Below are 20,861 nucleotides of genomic sequence, written 5' to 3'. Positions count from 1 at the left end.
CTCAGGTGCATCCCATCAGGGCCCATGGATTGTACTGAGTTTTCTTAGGTGCTCTCTGACCCAATCTTCCTCTACCCAGGGCAAGTCTTCTTCTCTCCAGGCTTCTTCTCTTGTCCCTAGGGCCTGGGACTCTAAAGGGCTGCCCTTGGTAAACACCGAAGCAAAGAAGACATTCAGCAACTCTGCTTTTTCTGTGTTAGTCGTAACTAGGGTACTCACCCCGTTCACCAGCGGACCCACGTTTTCCCTGATCTTCCTTTTGCTGTTAATATATTTGAAGAAGTTTTTATTTTTAACATCCCTTGCCAGATTGCCTTACAAATGTGCCTTAGCTTTCCTTGTCACATCTCTGCATTCCCTGACTACATTCTTGTATTTCTCCCGGAGGGCCTGTCTTTTTTTCCACATTCTGTATACAGCCTTCTTCCGCTTGAGCATTGCCACGCGTGCTCATCCACGCAGGTCTCCTGCCCCCTCTGCCTGACTTCTTACCAACAGGGATGCACTGTTGCTGGGTGTGGAGGAAGTGCTTGAAAACTAACCAGCTCTCTTGTGTCCCCCTGCCTTCTAGAGCTCTAGCCCATGGGATTCTTCTGAGGAGGTCTCCGAAGAGGCTGAAGTTGGCCCTCCTGAAGTCCATTGTTGCAAGGCTACTTACAGCCCTGCTTCCTCCTCATTGGATCTTGAACTCCACCAACTCCGTCATCACTACAGCCAAGGCTACCCCCCTCTTCAGATCTCCAATAAGTCCCTCTCTATTTGTTAGCATGAGGTCCAGTACCCCACCTCTCCTCTTTGGCTCCTCCACAACGTGCGCCAAAAAGTTATCATCAATGCATGGCAGGAACCTCCAGGACTGTTTGTGCCTGGCTGTGTTGTCCTTCCAGTTGATGTCAGGGTAATTAAAAAAGAAATTAAAGAGGAAGGGACCAATGGCATCAAACTTCTCTTGATGAGAAACTTAGGACACTGATGACTCAGTGAGACCACCTCCAGTATAAAAACATGGATAAGCTTGAGACCATGATGAATAAACAATCTCATCCTATTTAGTTTTTTTAGTATTGATGCAGCCATACATTAAAATGTTAAAATGTTAAAACATTGCAAATTAGATGATCCTAAAGCCTTCTACCCCACAGGTCATTTCTGCAAGTTCAACTCAGATGGCTGATGATTGAAAGCTCTGGCCGTCTGATAGTTATTTATCAACTCAAATGTAGTAAGAGGTCTGTCCAGTTCCTAGTAGGCAGATGCCTACATTACAAAAGAACACTATAATGATTGGCACTAATTATCACCCTTTTACAAGTCGTAATAGTGAGTCCAAGGATAAAATTGACACAGACACTGAAATTCCTGAAGATAGTTCTTCCTGGTCACACTTGAGCGATATTGTCTGAACAATACGAGAAAAAAAAATGCATTACTACTGCTTGAGATATCTCTTCTACGGCTGAATAGCACAGTTATACAAGCTCGGAACTCAGTTGCAAAAATTAATTACAACAAAAATGTTCCCAAAATATAATGGCAATTCATTCCGCTCCGTTATGCACATCGCTTCATATTAGAGCCATGCATCTGACAGTAAAACAAGCTAATACTCATTTTTCATAAATTATTTCTTAACTCATGACTAGAAATGACCAGTTTAGAAAGGAACCTGTGTACAATTATTATGCACATTTATATGTTGGCCAGCAAATAAATACAAACATTCTGGGATTTTCAAAGGTATTTAGATGTTGCTGTCTTCATCATCGTGTTTTTTCACTAATTACAAATGCAACATCTCATTTTCAAATGTGATTTTTTTCTCATATTCTTTTCAAAGCCTCTTTAATAGTTAAGCAACAGTGAAGCTCTCAGAACTGTTGCTAAACTTCTGCCTAAGTCCACAAGTGCTTAAACCCATGCCTCCACTTTTCTATTATTTGATATCTGTATGGTCATCCCATCTTGATGTTTTAAGCCTATTGCTGTGTTCTTATATGTTCTGTCTTGGCTCTCTTGGCTTCCACAGAGCTACTACTTACTTTTATCTCAGTCCTCTGCACTGAATACAAAGTTCAAGTCATTATAATAGTATAAATGAGATGTGATCCTTTCTGTTTCAGAGATGTTCTGTATTCATCCAAAGATTCAAACAGCCACCTGTCAAGGCTCTTGAACAAAATGAACCCACACTCAGTTTTGATTTCACTTTGAGTTGAAGTTAGACAACTAAGAACATTTGAGAATCTCTCTAAATCTCAGTCTACATTTTCGTAACAAAAGTATCATAAAAAAAACTTAGACCTTTGCCTATGGCTCACAAAGACAATATGACAACTTAAAGTTTCTGTAAATGTAATTACAGCAATTTCTGCAAACAAAACATTAATGATTTTTTTTCCTTACCATTCAGAAGCCATTCACAGGTGCTCTATAATGTGGGAATTATGTTTTTAAAAACTGGAAAATATCTAAGTTAGGATGCTATGAGCTGAATGGGTGGACATCTATGCCAATAAAAAACTGTTCAGATGATTAGGCTCAGAAGATCAGAATGGGTCATACTCAGTCTGGAGGCTGGTAACAAATGGAGTGCTGCAAAGGTCTGTCCTGGGACCTATTTCAATCAACATCTTCATCAGGCAGGAGGGCACTTTTTGGAGCAAGAGATTCAGGGCACTTTATGAGATGTGCAGATTATTCCAAATTAGTGGCAATGCATCTGAGATCAAAACTCCTATTCAGGACCTAGACAGACTGGAGGAATGGGTCAACAGGAACCTCCCAAACTTCAGTAAGGGTATGTGCGAAGTCCTGAACCTGGGAAAGGAAACCCTTCAGCAGCAATGCCAACTGGGGAATAGCTAGCTCTGGGAGTTAGCAATCCGAACATGAGCCAGCAATATTCGATATGAGGAAAACTGTTTTCACCAGGAGGACAGACAGGCAAGGGGGAAGGTTGCCCAAGCATCCAGTCTTCATACTTACAGATTTTCAAGACTCAGCTGGATAAAGCTCTGATCAACCTGATCTTGCCCTATAGATGACCACAGGTTATCATACATTGAGAGGGAAGTTGGATTAAAGACTTCCAAAGGTCCCTTTCAATCCTATCTCACTAGCCAAAGCATACAAAAATTATGTCAGCCATACCTTCTGGTGTCAGAGAGATTGGTTTTGAGAATGTTTTGTTTTACTTTTAAGAAAAAGACTAATGGTGGTTGAAACATCCAGGCATAAAATAAAGGACAAATAAAGTACTCTGTCTAACAATATTGTTTGTTATCTGCATCAGTGTTTCTGCTAAAGGCAATTAAAGCAATAGTGGAGGAGAAGGAAGAGGAGAATACAATAAGAATGTGAGACACCGTAAAGAAATTAATTTAGACATAGCTAGTTTTGAGGTTGTTAGATATTTACAGGATATTTTAAGGATCATACTACAAATTGTACCTGTGACTTCTCTGTAGTCCAAAGCTTTTAAGTCTGTTAAAAGGCTCAGGTTTAAAAACAGCATAAAATTACTTTAAACACTTCTATGCTACCTACTATAACAGCTTTCATTGTAGGAAATCTTATCATTGATCACAGATAGCTGGATCTCATAGGATATAATTATATTTCTGTTTTCTTAACATTTCTGAAAGCTTTATGGAATGGATGTTTCTGCCGTTGTTCTTAATTTTATTGACCCATCTTCTGCTGCTACAAGATTTTCCTTAGTAATAAATTACTACAAATATTTTCTAAGTATGCCACTGGATACACATTTTTCCCTACTAGGAAATGAACAGAGTCTTTTTTCATATTCACCTTCTAATATCCTTTACAAAATTACATGCAATTGGAGATTTAGTCAAAATCATAAATGCCTTAGGTAATCATAATGTTTTCGTCTTAATTGGGAAAGTATAATAAAGAGAATATTTTATCCATGCAATGATTAACATCACAGCTGATTGTGTTGATTACAGTATTGATAAATCAGCATTATTGTTCTGACATAGAAGAGCAAAGTTTTCAACATGAAACAGACTTTTCAATTGTATCAAAGAAAACCTCTATATGATGATAAAAGACCATAGAGACCACACTGAAATTGGAAAATACCACTTTTTGCATCTAACAGCGAGGTGACAGCATAGATCCTAGTATAGCACACATACCAATGTTGCTGATGACAGAAACTGAGTGTTAACACTCTCATAACTTATGGGTTGGGAGCGTATCTCTAGTATGTGCAATCTCATTGGGATAAAATATTAATGTTTTTATTGTCCTTTGAAGAAAGGACTTAAAGACGTTTATTCATAATGTCAGCCGTCTCTTTCTTTGTGACTTCACTTCTGATGGAATCCACAAAAGCCTGATATGAAATCAGAAGGCAGCATACTCCCTGAACTAACAACCTTAGAGGACATAAAAACAGGGGAGGGAATGTTGTAAGAGAAAGGTTACACCATGTGTGCACAGGCATAATATATCTTAAGTGGTCAATGGCTGAAAAGACAATATATTATTTTACACTAGCTCAAAACATGTTACAGGGAGCACCTCACCTAAGCTGTCCAGTAGCTACTGGGAACTCAGGGAGATGACTCATCTTGCCTATTTCAAGTACCTGTTAAAGAATGACATGAGTGATCTTCTGCTGGTTCCCTTTTCTCAGATTTTAGAGGAAACCTAAAAGAGAACACTTAGATACGGAGGATCAGAGGAACTCCATCTTCAGTATCAAAAGGCACATCTCAGTGCCTGGTCAGCTGGCATGTTGAACCTTTTAAATGTAACTTATTATAAATATTTGGGTATCATATGTATGTACAGTATATAAATGCATTGTTGAGGTCCCACAGAAAATACCAAGATCTGTAGATGAAGAAAGGATTTTACCTCTTTGTTAAGCACTAAAAGATAATAATGTATCTTTATCAAAATTATATCTTTCTGCTTCTAGACTTTAATGCAATTCATGAGAAATTATAGTTCTCCCGACTATTTCATGAGTTAAAATGAACTAAAAACTTTGGAAGGGCCAAATATTTATGTGTAAATAGTATGGCAATGTATTATTTCTTATTAATCATTTTAATAATAAAATACTTTCAATTCGATTTGCCCATATAATTACCTTATTCATAGATCATATGTGAAAAGTGTCTATTAATTATCAAATTTAACACTTAAATACAGCAAAGAAAAGCTCACATCAACACTCCAGTAAATCTTATGTACATAGACAAACAACGGAGCTCATTAAATGAATCACAATCATTTCTTTAAATTTGAGAACAGCTGCTTTATCCTGAAGCTTTTATCATGTCTTTGTGTGAAGGATACAACTGTAAATTAATATAATGTAATTCAAAGGTATGGTTATTATATGGGCTCATTACAAAACAGAGTTTACATTGTCTGATTGTCTTAAATCTGATTCATCAAACCTTGTTATATTTTGATGCCTTTGTGTAACTGTAAAATTGCTTTTCCTGTCTTTGTGTCTCGTTATGATTCTGTCATGCTAAAAGGGGGTTGTTTACTCAATTCTATTTCAGCAGAGCTTACCAAGTTTATTTGGTCTTGAGATATGCTGTATTTGTATTCTTGTCAGCAGCTGTGGAGAGACTATAATGAGGGCATATGCAGAGGCAAAGGAAATCATTTTATGAAAAAAAAAGACTCAATATTTTCAGTGTTACTCCTTTTCCACTTTTGATTAGCAATGATGACAATAGATTTATTCCAAGCTGACCCTTTACTAATAGAAGACAACTTTTCTAATATTATTTTTTGTGTGACCACACTGTTATTAGATCATAGCCTTTCTCAGCTGAGCCTTTAATGTAAAACATTCACAGGAAACATTTTGCAAAATAGAGTATCAGAGATGGGAGACACCAGTGTCTGGATGGAAGGGCATGGCTAGCAGCAGAGCTTGCTGGCGGACTGATTTAATTTGTTGTGCTACAAAATTTGTTGAAGCAAGCTGGTACCATTTTAAATGAATCTCTTTGTAATCCTCATTAAGCAGGTAGCACATGTTCAGCCCTACATCCTGCCATTACTCAGGGACGGGAGGCAGGATGCATGACTCGTAATGTAAATTATTTTTGGCTACAGTTTTGATACTGTGGAATATTTTAATAGACTGAAGAGTCTCTGTCTCATTTTGCTTTCCGTCTCCTTCCATGTGTTATACTAGATGGATATCATACAGATATCTCTATGGACATCATACAGATATCCATATATCTAACGATATGTACAAGGGAATTGAGTAACTCTACCCTGATGTATCTTTGAATTCCATTCACATTCAAATTCTTTGAATTCCATTCACATTCTATAGTAGCTACCTAATTTCAGGAATTTCTAATGTCACATTAGCAGCGGCAGTCCTGAGACAACAAAGATCCACCCAAATGCACTCTAAGCAAACTGGCGTGCTGAGAACAGGCACCAGAAGTCACCGAGCCATGCAGAGGCTTTCAGCCCAGGACCTCGGAGTAAGATCACAAGACAGGGATGGTGATCCTCACAGCGAAGAGGGGGACAGCCCTTGGACATGCAGGATCCGTTCCTAGACCTGTCTGTGGCTCATCATCCAAGAGCCTTGATTAAAATTATAAATGTCTTTTATATAAGGGTGCAGTATAATTAAGTGAAGATCCTTTTTATTGCATGGCTAGCATTCTTATTATATGATTTTTTTTTTCAGATTGAACTGATAGATATCTAGATAGAAAAAAAAAATAGGGGATTGATTCAATTTCACCACTTGAAATTTCCTCACTAAAAGAAAAACATGAAGAATAAACTCAAAACTAAAAGAAATCCTTGGGGCAAAGGCAATGTTCTTTTTTTTTTTTCTATTAAACTCATTTTTTTCTCTGGATATCTTCCACAGTGGTATCAATATAGGACTTGAATGTGATTTTGAGGAGGGAAGGACAGGAGGAGAATCTGCCATGTTTCAGTTCTCTTTTTCCTCTTTTTCTTTTTCTTTTTCTTTCTTTTTCTTTTTCTTTTTTTGTAGAAATCATCTTACACTGCTTAGAATTTCCACTGCACATTTATTTTCTCTTCTACTCTTCATGTCCAAATGTCAGCTCTAAAACAAGCAAGCATCTTCATAGTCTAAGAAATCCTTATCTCTCCAAGATGCTCTGTCACATGGGGTTTTACAATGTTTGTTATGAAACACCTTATTTTTACAACACACTGAACACACTTTGAGTAATAAATATTGCTGAAAAAATGTTGAACTGTAAAAGAAAGATTGGATTACATGAAGTCTCCTGTCTCTAGGCTGCCCGAGCTCCGTAACACTTCAGAAAAACTGAAGTCACTTTCTAATGTAAATATAGCTTTAAAGTGAGGAACAAAGCAAACATGAAATGTGTTAAAGTTACATTTATACAGTGAAGGGCCCCAAGAGGCTGGTTGTTTATCTTATCTGACTTTGCTGTACCCATCACTGGGTTATCAGAATTTCTGTCTATTGGTGAGAGGATGTTTAAGTGATAAATAATCTTTAAACTTGATTTTTAAAGGACATCTTCCTTCTCTCTTAAGATTCTTTCCACCTTCCTGCTTCAGTGGAGATAACAAGAATATAGTAAGAATTTTAAATGGAAGATTTTAAGATACCAGCACCAAAATTTTCTCAAACAGGATTTGCTTCTCCAAGTAAACTTGTTATTTTCCCCCACTGTACATCTTCTGTGTATAGCCTGAATATGAATGCAAATTTCTTCTTCTCAAACCCAGAAGTACCTTCCAACCACTGCAACCCACAAGAGCCATGTGCACAAATAGGAGAATATAACTACTGAAGAATATTTTATATGCCCTATAGTTTTCTATACTTTTTGATCTTTTTTTTTTTTTTTTTTTTTAGCAGTTAATGTGTGAAGAATGAAATCACCAGCCTCTTTCACATAAAACATACTAGCCAGGGAGTTGAGAGCTGGTGATTACAAGAGTATGTCACCCCAGGATGGGTGAGTTGTGTTTTGGCTTTCATGGGTCATGTTAGACTATGCTGTGCATTTCCATGAGCTTTTGAGGTCTTGATCTTGCTTTCTCTATTTAGGCATAGCCTCACTGAAATCAAGACAGGGGTTGCCTAAGTAAGCACAGGCAAACGGGTGCAGGCTCAAGAGCCCACACATTCAATCATCTCACGTCCACAAGTTCTGGACAGCTTACTGCTGCACTTTACTACAACTGAACTTAGAAATTTTTGTTTGTTTGTTTTTTGGGGTTCTTTTTTTTCTTTTGTTTTGTTTAAAAAAAAAAAAAAAGCCATGCTTTTTCATTGCCGGAATAAATCTTTTACTTCTTTTTTTCAATATGATACTAGACTTATTCCTTCTTCTCTGCAGCAATTTTTACATATATAAAGGCTGCTATCACATTCCCAGCACCATTCCCTTCCCTGAACTAATAAACTCTAGATATTTCAATCTCTGCTCACATGTCAGGTTTCGCAGTGCTCCAATTATGCTCGATTGCTCTTCTGTGGATGCTTTTGTGGCAGCACAGACTGGTCACAGTATTCCAGTTGATGTTCTGCCCATGCACTTCTAGTGGAGATTAATAGGAACTGGCAGTGGTAAAAATCCTATTTCAGGGCATCCAAACTTTTTTGTTATTTATCAGAATGTCTAAACAACTATGATGTAGCCTGTTGTGACATAATATTATGAATTTCACCCCATCTGAAAGTGTTAATTTCACTACCCTAAAAACATTTAGACTTTAAAGTCTCATAAGACATTGTAAAATACTAAACAGCTCTCTGAAAAATGGATAAGCAATGGATAAAAATGTCATGTTCCATCTTTAACAGTACAAGCCACCTTTTATTTCTCCAACCACTAAGGAGCAGAACTTCACATCAATTTGAGCATAATGCATTCATTTAAATCTGATAGCCTGAGCAGTTTTCAAATTTGTCTTTTTTTTTTTTTAGAAAATAAATTTCCACATGAAAATTAAAACAGTTTTTCAGACATATTTCTTTTAGCATTAATTAGTTTTAGCATTAATTAGCTTAGCTCCACCAGAAGCACTGTCTCAGAGAAAATCAATAGAGAGCCTCCATAAATACAGACTATGAGCTTAAGGTCAGTGTTTGTTATGTCTAATGGCCACTCTATTGCAATGATCCATAATCAATATCAGATTATAATAATTGGTGTATAATCCACAAAAGTGAGACATTGGGGTTTTGTTACATTCCAAAAAAGTATTTTTAAATGTAGAGATTTTGAGACTAATCCTTTGCAAGCTGCGTGCAGTTATTCTGTAAAACAGAACAGCCACTTCTCACTTGAAAATGATCCTGTTTGCTCTGCCTTACATACCCTGAGCTATTCAACACTGCTATACATGTTTCAGGAGTATAAATGGATAACAACAGGGTAGAGGAAAACTATATTTACTATTCTAGTAGAAGGGAGAAGGGCTGTTTTCAGCAGAGATTGTGAATTATTTAATTGATTTAGCAAAATAAATTGGTAAGTGAAAATTGAAATTTGCAAAGTTGTCACTTGAGGAAACACATACCTATCCTCTCTAGTCAAATTTGGCTTTTGGAGCAGAATACAGCAGAGAAAGAAAGAAAGAAGCCTGGCTACAAGGATGATTTTACAGAACCTTGTCCAGGCAAAGAGAATCCTCTTATATCTGCAGTATAGGTGGTGAGAAGAAAAAAAAAATAGTTTGTATACCACAGTATATTCTTCTGACTATATCTCCATTTGATCTATCTCCAGTGAAAACTATTGCGTGTGCATGTGCGTCTGTATGTGTGAGAATGACTGGATCTGCAGTTACCTAGGAGGTGGAATATAGATTGCCCAGTTTGTACTAGTTGTTAGCTGATATCCATGCAAATGTGTTTATTTTAGCACCAATTTAATAAATAGAGGTATTAGTTTTGATCCTGTTGTGATTGGCTGTCCTTCCCAGTAAATGCAATCTCAAAATCAGCGATTGGACTTCAATCACTACCATTATGAGTTTCCCACCTCCATTATTCTTATGTCCAATTAGTCAATGTTGGCTTCTCTCCACACTCTGAAGCAGGAGAGAGCAAATGAGGAGAATAACAGGGCTTCGTTTCAGCCTGAACAAATGGTGGGCATCGCAGGAGCATCATGATCTCCTCCCGATCAGGAGTTGAGTGACTGAGCTCAACAAGGCACAGCCATTGCAGACATGACAGGGTGCAAACAACTGAATGTCAGGTCTGGGCCCTGGAGTAATGAGTGAGTCCTGGAGTAACGAATGACAGAAGAGCAATCATTGAAGCTGCTAGGAAATTGCAGAGTGGACTGACTTGTTGGCCTGTGCCAACATCAGGCTACAGCTGCCCCAGTAATAGAGACTAAAGGGAAAATGCCAATGTGCAGATGTCCAACCTGTTGTAGAAGCACAGGACCAGCACCATGGCCAAGCTGCTGGCTGAACCCTGGCACTGGGGTGAGCACTGCATCTCCTAAGTTGCTCTGGCCTAATCTGCTGTAACGTGTGTGTGTGTGTCCGTGCGCGCGCAGGCACGTTTCTGTGCAAACATCTCCTGAGTCAGCCTATCCCTTGTTTTGTCCACTCATAAAATGAACTTAGCAGTGTCCCTTTGCCTGGTGTTAACTTTTGCCGTGTGCTGAGTGCTTCTAAAATCTACAGCTTGGATCATATACTTAAGTGTGTGTATGGCTGTCCTTTAGAGAAGCTCTACACCACAGGTCCCTAAAGCATCAAGAAAGCGCCTACCACAATTTAGCGACACATCTTACAAATCTGAAGAGGTTTCACAAAGTGAACAAACAGTTCTTAAGTACTCTACTTATTCAAATCACTCTAGTTCAAATAAAATTATTATTATAATAATGGTGATCAATGTTTTATGGAAAGGTAGCTCTTCAGAGATTCAGTATTCAGGATATTTGCTTAAGAGTGATGAAGGAGCTTATTTCATTTCAGATATCAAAATGAAGAAATAAATATTGTCTCTATCCTGATAGATTTTTTAAGAAGATTTTGAGCCAAGAATCAATAATGAATATTAGCAGAAGAAATTATGATAAATTTCATTTCAAATTTTAATTTGAAGTGTATTATAACTGTAGCTATCTATGAAAAAGTCAGAAAAAATCTGTAATAGAAATATGGAATAAAATTTAAAAGCATTTAAACCAGCAGTTTAACAATGATCTTATCCTCAGGAACCATAAGCTTAATAAAGAAAGCTGACCTTTCTACAGTGTCTATTATTATTTTATTATTGTAAAAAATGTTCTGAGAGTTTTATTGCTTTCAATTATAAGAGATTATATAAATATAAACATTTAGAAAACTCATTAATTTCTATTATGCTTGTTTGTTTTTTTTTCTCCACATGGAACTATATTTTTCTTGCTGGATGGTATTATGTAATTCTAAAGGGGAATGAAAAACATGGATGTTAGGTATTTTTCCTATATATTTTATAAATTAAAAAAAAAAAACCTTCAAAATGAAACTCCATTTTCTTTGAAAACTAATCCTGCATTTATGTTTTTCTTCTACTTTGACTGGCCATGGAATAATACATTTAAAATCTTGAGTTTCATATTAGCATACTGGCTTTATCAGCAAAATCAGTCTTGCATATCAGGAATGTATATTCATTACACATGAAAAGGATCATTAAAATTTTTTGGAGTTAAATTCTGTAGAGATATAAGGGAGAAGAATGACTAGTGATTCTTTTTTTGCTTTTCTTGCACACTGACACTGGGGAACCTATCCTATATTTTGCCTGTGCATCTGATAGACTATGTTTGTCTGCTCCTCATAATCTTAATTTTATTTCCTAATTATTATTCATATTCTTCCTTTTTCAATTTCAATCTTAATGTTTAATTTAAGAATATTTGCCACGCTGTGAAGTCGCAATCTTAACTGGGCTTTTGGATGCTGCCTCACTCTGAGTCCAACTTAAGACTGAAGCATCAGTGCATGCAAAATGCTGTCATTTCCCTTATTATATTAGCAGGTTTGATTAATACTTTTTTTTTTGAAGGATGCTTACTCTTATAATGGCATTATATTCTGATTTTATGTTCTTGTGCTGCCTCCAGTATGAAATCCCAAAATACCATAAAAATTGACATTCCACTTGTGGTTTCCATGACCAGTGTTTTCTCCAAGTTCTAATGTGACCGTCCTTACTTGTAAAATCTTTTCTTATTGTTTGTACTCTCATTACTATCAATATTCCATACTATTCCATATTCTTCCTTTCTTCTCTGCCACATAGATCTTCTCCAAGTACAATGTAGAGTTAACATTCTAATATGAACATAGAATATGATTTTGACAATCTGAATTCTTGTAATTTACAGTACAGAGAGTGATGATAATGAACACTGCTCTGAAGTAGACATTTGGGTTGCTATTTGCCTTGCTGTTTGAATAACAATGTGCTTGAAGTTATGATCTAAGAGGACACTTCTGCCACCTTCAAAATGAAAAATAATGGCAGGATAGGAAGAAATAAACTTCCAATGATTTTATACCAGTAAAAAATCTCCCAGATATTGAAAAGTCCTTTATCTGATAGACAATATTAAAAAGGAAAAAAAAGAAAAGAAAAGAAAAAGAAAAAAAGAAAACTCTAATAAAGTATAAGAAAAAAAAAATGGCTCACCAGTCAGAAAACATATATGTGCTAACCTGAGGAAATATTTCCCAGTGTATACAACTACTCCTTTCTGTTGAGTGCCTATTATGAGATATAATATTATGTGCAGAAGACCTGTGTTGACCACTTGAAGAATAATTAAGTTTTCCAATGCTCAGTAGATTACATCTGAAAACACAACACTGACAGAGATAACAAGCAGAAAAGCAAGCTTATATCAAACTGAAATCATAGAAGGAAAAAAAAAGTCTGCATTTTTACTTTAAAAATATAAAGGATTTTTCTTTCAGTTTAAGCTTATTGGAATTTTTTTTAAGTTTGACTTTGGGCAGTAGAAACCCATTACAAATTATTTATTTGTAGAAACCTACAATTTCTGTTTCAGAACATAAACCAGTTTTAGTGATATAGTATGCCATACTGCACAAAAGAATATTCTGATTGAGAGACAATTGGCCACTGGTGAAAAAGAATTGCTTCCAACACCAGTTTGTCATTTTGTTTATATTAAATCATTGTATAGAGTTTTGCGAAGGCCTGAATCTTCACCACAATTTAGGAATTTGTTCAGCCTTTTCTTAACACACTACTATTACCGTGGATTTCCCTTTACTGTAATTCTCCAAATATATAATGCAAAGTAAAGACACTGAACCACACCCTAGAAGCTAAGTATTTACTTTATTCAATATTTAAAATATCTAATATCCAATCTAACTCCAAGAATATAATCTATGAAATCGTTGCCTCATCAGAGAATTTATGTTTTATCTTTTTCTCTATTAATACCCAAATTCAGCTACTATGTAAAATTCAAAAATTGACAAATCTAAGCACCTTACACTGATATTGAATAACAGAAGAGAGGACCATGAGGAAATTAAGATGTTTTCTACTCCATTTCCAGGATCAAGGTCAAATCAGTTTTAATTGTGCTACTCATTACAGATAATTACAATTTATCTTTAAAGATCTATTCATTAACTTGAAAGAGCCTAGATTGGGTGCTCCGCACCAATCTCTAAATTTAGGATTACTCTAAATTTAGGTGAGATCGGCCTGACGTTTCTATAAGAAACAGAAATATAATAATATAATGGAAGGAAGAGATGGCAGGAAAGGATGGTATAAAAGAAGTGGAGGGGGGGAATTATGGGATTGCAAAGACAGTGAGTAAAGTTATAGACTTCTACAACTAGACTTAAAATATAATGCTTCCAATGCTTCCAATGCAATACTATTTAGTGACCATCAGGTGATTTCCATCCCAGCAATAGTCGCATCTTGCTTAACAACTAGAAGTGCATAATTGATAATAGCAAGATAAAACTATTTGAGATTTTAGAGACTGTACCTAGATAAAAGATAAAAGAATGCAATAGAAATTTGGGAGCAAATAGGCATAATATAGAATATTGTTCTGTAACAAATCAATTTGGTTTGGGTCCCATAATTCTATTTCCATGTTTTGCTCACAGAATATAGATGATTGAATTTTTCTTTCCATCCTATATTACAAATATAGGCATATAACCTTGCCTCACGATCCCAGGCCCTGGTCCTTATGGCGGACTTCAACCACCCTGATGTCTGATAACAGCTGGGAGCAGGCAGTCCAGGAAGTTCCTGCAGAACATGGCAGATGATAACTTCTTGATGCAGGTGGTTGATGAGCCAGTAAGGGAAGGGGCGTGGCTAGACCTAATACTAACAAACAGAGATGGTCTAGTGGGAAATGTGAAGGCTGGGGGCAGTCTTGGCCGCAGTGACCACAAGATGTTGGAATTCACGATCCTGCGAGGAGGATGCTGGACAGGAAGTAGGATTGCAACCCTGGACTTCAAGAGAGCTAACTTTGACCTCTTCCAGCAGCTCCTTGGAGGAATCCCCTGGGCAAGGGGCCTAGAAGGAAAGGAGGTCCAGGAGAGCTGGCTAATATTCAAACACCACTTTCTCCAGGCTCAGGATCGGTGCGTTCCTGTAAGAGGGAAGTCGAGCAAGGCGGGCAGGAGACCTGCGTGGATGGGCAAGGAGCTGTTGAGTAAACTTAATGAGAAAAAGAGCATGTATATAAGGTGGAAGAAGGGCCAGGCCACATGGGAAGAATATAGGAACATTATCAGAACATAGGGACATTGTGTGAGAATACAGGGATGCAACGAGGAAGGCCAAGGCCTGTTTGGAATTAGAGTTAGTAAGAGATGTCAGGGGCAACAGGAAAGGCTTCCATAAATACATCAGCAGCAAGAGGAAGACTAGGGAAAATGTTGGTCTGCTTCTGAATGGGGAGGGTGCCCTGATGATGAAGGATGCAGAGAAGGCAGAGTTACTAAATCCCTTCTTTGTCTCAGTCTTTACTGCTGAGGCTAGTCCCCATGAACTACAGAGCCCGGAGACAAGAGAGAGAACCAGGAGAGAGGAGGACTTTCAGGGAGGTCAGGGGGGATTGGCTGAATACCCATAAATCTATGGGCCCAGATGGGATGCACCCAAGAGTGCTGAGGGAACTGCTGCGGGTTATTGCTCAGATGCTCTCCATCATCTTTGAGAGGTCATGGAGGGTGGAGGAGGTACCAGAGGACTGGAAGAAAGCCAGCCAGTTCAAAAATGGCAAGAGGGAAGAGCCAGGGAACTACAGACTGGTTAGCCTGACCTCCATCCCTGGAAAGGTGATGGAACAGCTCATCCTAGAGACCATCTCTAGTCATGTGAAGGAAAAGAAGGTGATCGGGAGTAGTCAGCAAGGATTCAGCAAGGGAAAGTCATCTTTGATGACACTGATAGCCTTCTTAATGGGGTGACTGGCTGGATGGACGATGGGAGAACCATGGGTGTTGTCTATAGAGTCATGATAGAATCTGAGAACATACAATGCTCATATAAACTTTTAATGAAACTAAAAAACAGGACTAATTTAAGGTAATGTTGTATGATCAGTATAAGGAAGAAAGACCATAATAGGGAATAATTAAGAGCCAGTTTATTCTAACATCATTTATAGAACAGAAATCAAATTTTCGTTTAAAAGCACTTACACTTTTCTAGACAAAGATGAAAATGGTAAGAAATACAAAACAGGCCCCACAAAAGTAATAATAACTGATGGGAACATAGATCAGTTGATCTCATTAACTGGCTGCTATTAAGCATCAGCAAAGGCAAATGCAGAAAAAAAATATTTTACTATGCTCCTGAAAATAAAAGAGAAAAAGGAAGTTATTTTTTAACAGTTGATCTCTTTACAGTTAGGTGAATGTTGTTACATATTAAAAGCAAGTTTAAAATGAGAAGCAATGAAAAGGAAGAAAAGGAAATATTGAAAATTTAATGGAAAGAAATACCTTGCTTTCATCATATTAATAAGAGGAACTTGAAGGCTTTTTTTCTTTTTTCTTTTTTTTTTTAATTTGATTTCTTTTGGCAAAGTGTCACAAAATTTGAGTAGAAATACATTTTATAAAATTTTTTACATGATTAACTCCTGATATAAAATGAGGTCAATAGTGTTTAAAATGATAATTAGCTTTTATCTCTTTTGTATTAACTGCCAGAATAGAGCTGTGTAGTCCAGTTACATCTTTATACACAAACACACACAAAAGTTTGTAGGAGCATATGTAAGGACATAGACAAGGACAGATTAATGAAACTAAAACTGATTGTATAATTCTCCCTGGTCCAGATCCAATATACAGTCAAAAACATTTGTAAATAATGGTTTATTAAAGCTTGGGTAGCTAATAGAGGGGGAAATGCATTGGAAAAGTTCATAGCTAATGCAGTTCAAAATCTATCCACCTTTAGAGTTCCATAAATCATTCCAAACTTTTCTGATATGTTCTGTCACATTTGTAACAGTCCTTATGAATCATATGTAATATTGTAGCTTCAAGTCTGCAAAGCTGATAAATCTGCTCTGAGGTAAAATTCATACCTGTATATAGGAATGAAAGATATGCAACTGTTAATATCCTCTCCCCTCTCCCCATATCCTTTAAATAGCATTCTGCAATGTAATTATGTATGTGTTTGGAAAGAAGTTTCCTGCATATGCAAACACATTCCTCAAATCTACATTTGCGATATATTTCTTATTAAATTATGTTACATGGTTCAAAATATGTATTAAAGATTTTCTCATAAGATCTATGGAAATACTTTTGTTACATATAAGCAGTTAAAAGCAATTGGAAACTGAGTCTTTCCTGGATTCTGATTATTGTATGTATTTTTTATCTGCTATAATTTAATTCTATTAAATAGACTATGTTTAAAGGAAAAATATATATATAATTTAGGGTAATAGTTACAAATAGAGTTATGTAAAGCAATAGCAAAATAAATCTTTAAATCCCTGCGCTTAGAAATGGCTAACATTGTTTCCTACTGACTTGCTTTACTGTACCACATCTGCAGGATGCTGTAATAGCACATTTCATAGAATCATAGAATCATAGAATGCTTGAGATTGGAAGGGACCTCTAGAGATCATGTAGTCCAACCCCTCTGCACACACAGGGTCACCTACAGCACTAAGCACAGGACTGCATCCAAGTGGGTTTTGAAGATCTCCAGAGAAGGAGATTCCACAATCTCTCTTGGCAACTACTTCCAGTGCTCTGTCACCCTCACTGTCAAGAAATTTTTTCCTTAAGTTCCTGTGGAACTTTTGGTGCTTCAGTTTGTGGCCATTGCCTTTAGTTCTATTAGTGGTCACCACTGAAAAGAGGCCAGCACCATCCTCCTCACTGCCTCCCTTGAGGTACTTACAGACACTGATTAGATCCCCTCTCAGCCTTTTCTTCAGCTGAACAGGCCCAGCTCCCTCAGCCTCTCCTCATAGGGCAGATGTTCCAGGCCCCTGATCATCCTTGTAGCCCTGTGCTGGACTCTCTCCAGCAGCTCCACATCCCTCTTGTACTGTGGAGCCCAGAACTGGACACAATACTCCAGATGTGGCCTCACCAGGGCTGAGTAGAGGGGCAGGATCCCCTCTCTCGACCTGCTGGAGGCGCTTTTCTTAACGCAGCCCAGGATCCCATTGGCCGCCTTGGCCACGAGGGCACACTGCTGCCTCATGGTCAACTTGTCGTCCACCATGACACCCAGGTCTTTCTCTGCAGAGCTGCTCTCCACAAGGTTGGTCCCCAGCCTGTCCTGGTGTCTGCAGTTATTCCTCCCCAGGTGCAAGACCTTGCAACCCAACCCTTGTTGAACTTCATGAGATTTCTCACTGCCCGCTTGTCCAGTCTGTCCAGGTCCCTCTGGATGGCAGCGCAGCCCTCTGGGGTATCAGCTACTCCTCCGAGTTTCATCTCATCAGCAAACTTGCTGAGGGAGCACTCTGTGCCTTCATCCAGGTCACTGATGAATAAATTGAACGGGGCTGGGCCAAGGACTGATCTTTGGGGGAAAATTTCATTTTAAATTGTTTATACAATTATACTTCATTATATATATTCATTATCTATATTTCATTATCTATATTATATTTATACGATTGCATTTCATTTCAAATTGTTTATACAAAGCACCCAAAAGTGTGCTGGATCATTTGCAGACATAAAAGAATCTTCTCTCCTGAAGAGGGGTCTTTTATTCTTCATTGTTTGGCTGCTTCCTTTAATCTAAAATTAAAGGCATTTAGACTGATAATATATGCGTGCTTCTTGCATATCGAAAGGATAACATTGACTATGTATCAAGCAGGCTGCCAGATCAAAAGCTTCATCATTGCCTGTCAGGCTATGAAGTGGATGCCCCTGAACTTGCACTTCAGTGGAAGGCTGAACTTCTGCTCCTAGCACACAGTTCCTGGTCGTAGAGGCTGGCAGACATCCTTCCTTGCACCATAGTGTGTATGACTGCCAGCTTTCACTGCTAAAGAAAACAGAAACAGCAGCAACTATTTGCCTTCAGGCTGTAAGATGCATCATTTCAGACAAATAATACCCATTAAGAGGTCTGTAGTAAAAGACCTAGCCTTGCAGAGATAGAAAAATGTGCATGTACATTTAATTACACTTAGTTAAGAAAAAAACAATTGGGACTGTGTGATTATATTAACGACATTTTGAACTGTTGTAGATAGAGCTTATTTACACCACTTCCTGCTGAAGCTTCATTAAAATAAGGTTCCAAGGGCAAGGTGCAGAGCTCTCCTACAAAGTACTTAGTGCGCTCAACTGCACTCTGCCATGCAAGGCAGAGTGACTTGGATACATTCTATAGATACACTCAGCATCAGCAAGATCCAGTGTATCTGGAACTATACTACAAAAATCAGGTGGAAAACAAGATTCTGAAAATGCTAAGTTTCTTAGTCTCTTCAAAGCCCCACCTGATTGATTAAACATATACTAAAGATACATATTGAGAACTGTACCTGTTAGTGATGATGATTTTTGTCTCTGAACATTTTGTCCTGTACCCATCAGTACCTCAGTCTGAATAGCCTCCAGCTATATTGTTATTCTTGTGATTTATAGCTGGAGATCTGAAACAGTTTTCTACAGCCGTATATTGCTCCGATGACTTCCTTTGAGAATAGGATTTCAGTCTCTCTTACATTTAAGTGTACCTGTCATTTTTCATTTCATTTCTCTACATGCTAGATATACTTTGCTACAATTGCTGATACTCTGCTATCGATTGGCAGTGAATCTGGCTTGTCCTTTAAACTGCCATCTGTCTTTGCTTTCCCTCAGTGTTGCTGATGCCAGATATGCTGGTAACTGGACACCATTCCTGGAAGACTGTTTCCCACCAATTTTCTCTATTTGCAGAAGAACCCAACCACCATGGTAAAAAATAATGTCCCTATTATATCGAATGTTACTAACTGACTCCAGCACTTAAGGCAGGCAGACGTATGCTCAGAGAGAGTCTAATACTATTGGGATATAGAAATCCAACATATGAACTCAATAACGCTGACAAACACTGACTAAAATCAAAACCATCAGCTCACTGGATGCTTACAGGTCCAGTATAAGTTATACTACTTTTTTTTTTCAAGGTATTTCTATATGTAAACCTCTGTATTTTTTTAACCATTTATTAAGTTTCTTAGGTGCACTTGTTTGGATACACGCTCAGAAGTGAAAATGTTATGAAGAATTTCTGTCTTACAGATCAAAGATCATTGTATATAGCAACATATAAGCAAGGAAGAATTCATGTTGATGATTTTATGTTGAAAGCTACATGAATTTGAAACCATCATTAAATGTACTAATGGAAGAGGTACCTATATCATCCCAAATAATAGTCAGTTTAAACTTTACAGGAGACATATTATTTTTGTATCTTTTCATATCTGTGGTGTTACACAAATATGAGTTAGGGATAATTCACTGATTTTTAATTTTTGTTATTGATGGTGGTGGTAGTATTGGACTTAATAGCCATTTTTCCTGTAAAGGTAGGAACAATATTTATTGAGAACTCAACTACCAAAGCACAGAGTGTTCCATAAAATACATTGAAACAACCTCTATTAAAATGTCTCCACTGTAAGGCAAGATAGAAGTACTCTTTTCTGAGACTAAAATTGGAAATGTCATTTGTCATTTGGAAATAAAAAATCTCTCCCTTGTTTTTAGATTATGATTTTAAAGCCCAGACATTTTCACTACAGCATAAACTACTACATGTGTAAGTACATACACAGTTCTGCAGACAAGCCATTCTTCCAAATCAAGGCAAATCAACAGCAGCTTAAAGCATAACGCTGCAAATACTTGTGGGGAGGAACAGTCTGATTTGCCAATTGCATGAGTATTGATTTTTGATTGTAGATGTTATTCTGCAGACAAAAGATCATAATCATACTAAGAGATGCTTCACTGAAAATTTGCACTCTGCAAAACAAAGCAGAAAAAACAGTTCAGCTAACTAAAGTAGCTATAATGTAGTAAAATCACGAAAGATCAGTGATTTTTACTTTCTTTGTCCTAGTTTGTTAGATCTTGCTGTAAATGACCTTAAATATCTGTACATATCAGTCCTGCTTAAACAACAAAAAAAGGAAAGTGGGAAATTGGGTAGAAGAGAAAGAAATACTGTGTGAGAAATAAATAACACTCCTTATGGATGGCAAGGGCTTGGTTCTAGTTCCTCTCTATTCTCATTATAGCAACTCAGAGAAGAGATCTGTAAATGGTGAGTG

Source organism: Tinamus guttatus, unplaced genomic scaffold (assembly GCF_059628265.1).
Source record: "Tinamus guttatus ecotype Peru unplaced genomic scaffold, ASM5962826v1 Tinamus_guttatus_pri_ptg000383l, whole genome shotgun sequence".
In the NCBI taxonomy this organism is placed as follows: domain Eukaryota; kingdom Metazoa; phylum Chordata; class Aves; order Tinamiformes; family Tinamidae; genus Tinamus; species Tinamus guttatus.
This window is presented reverse-complemented; position numbering follows the sequence as displayed.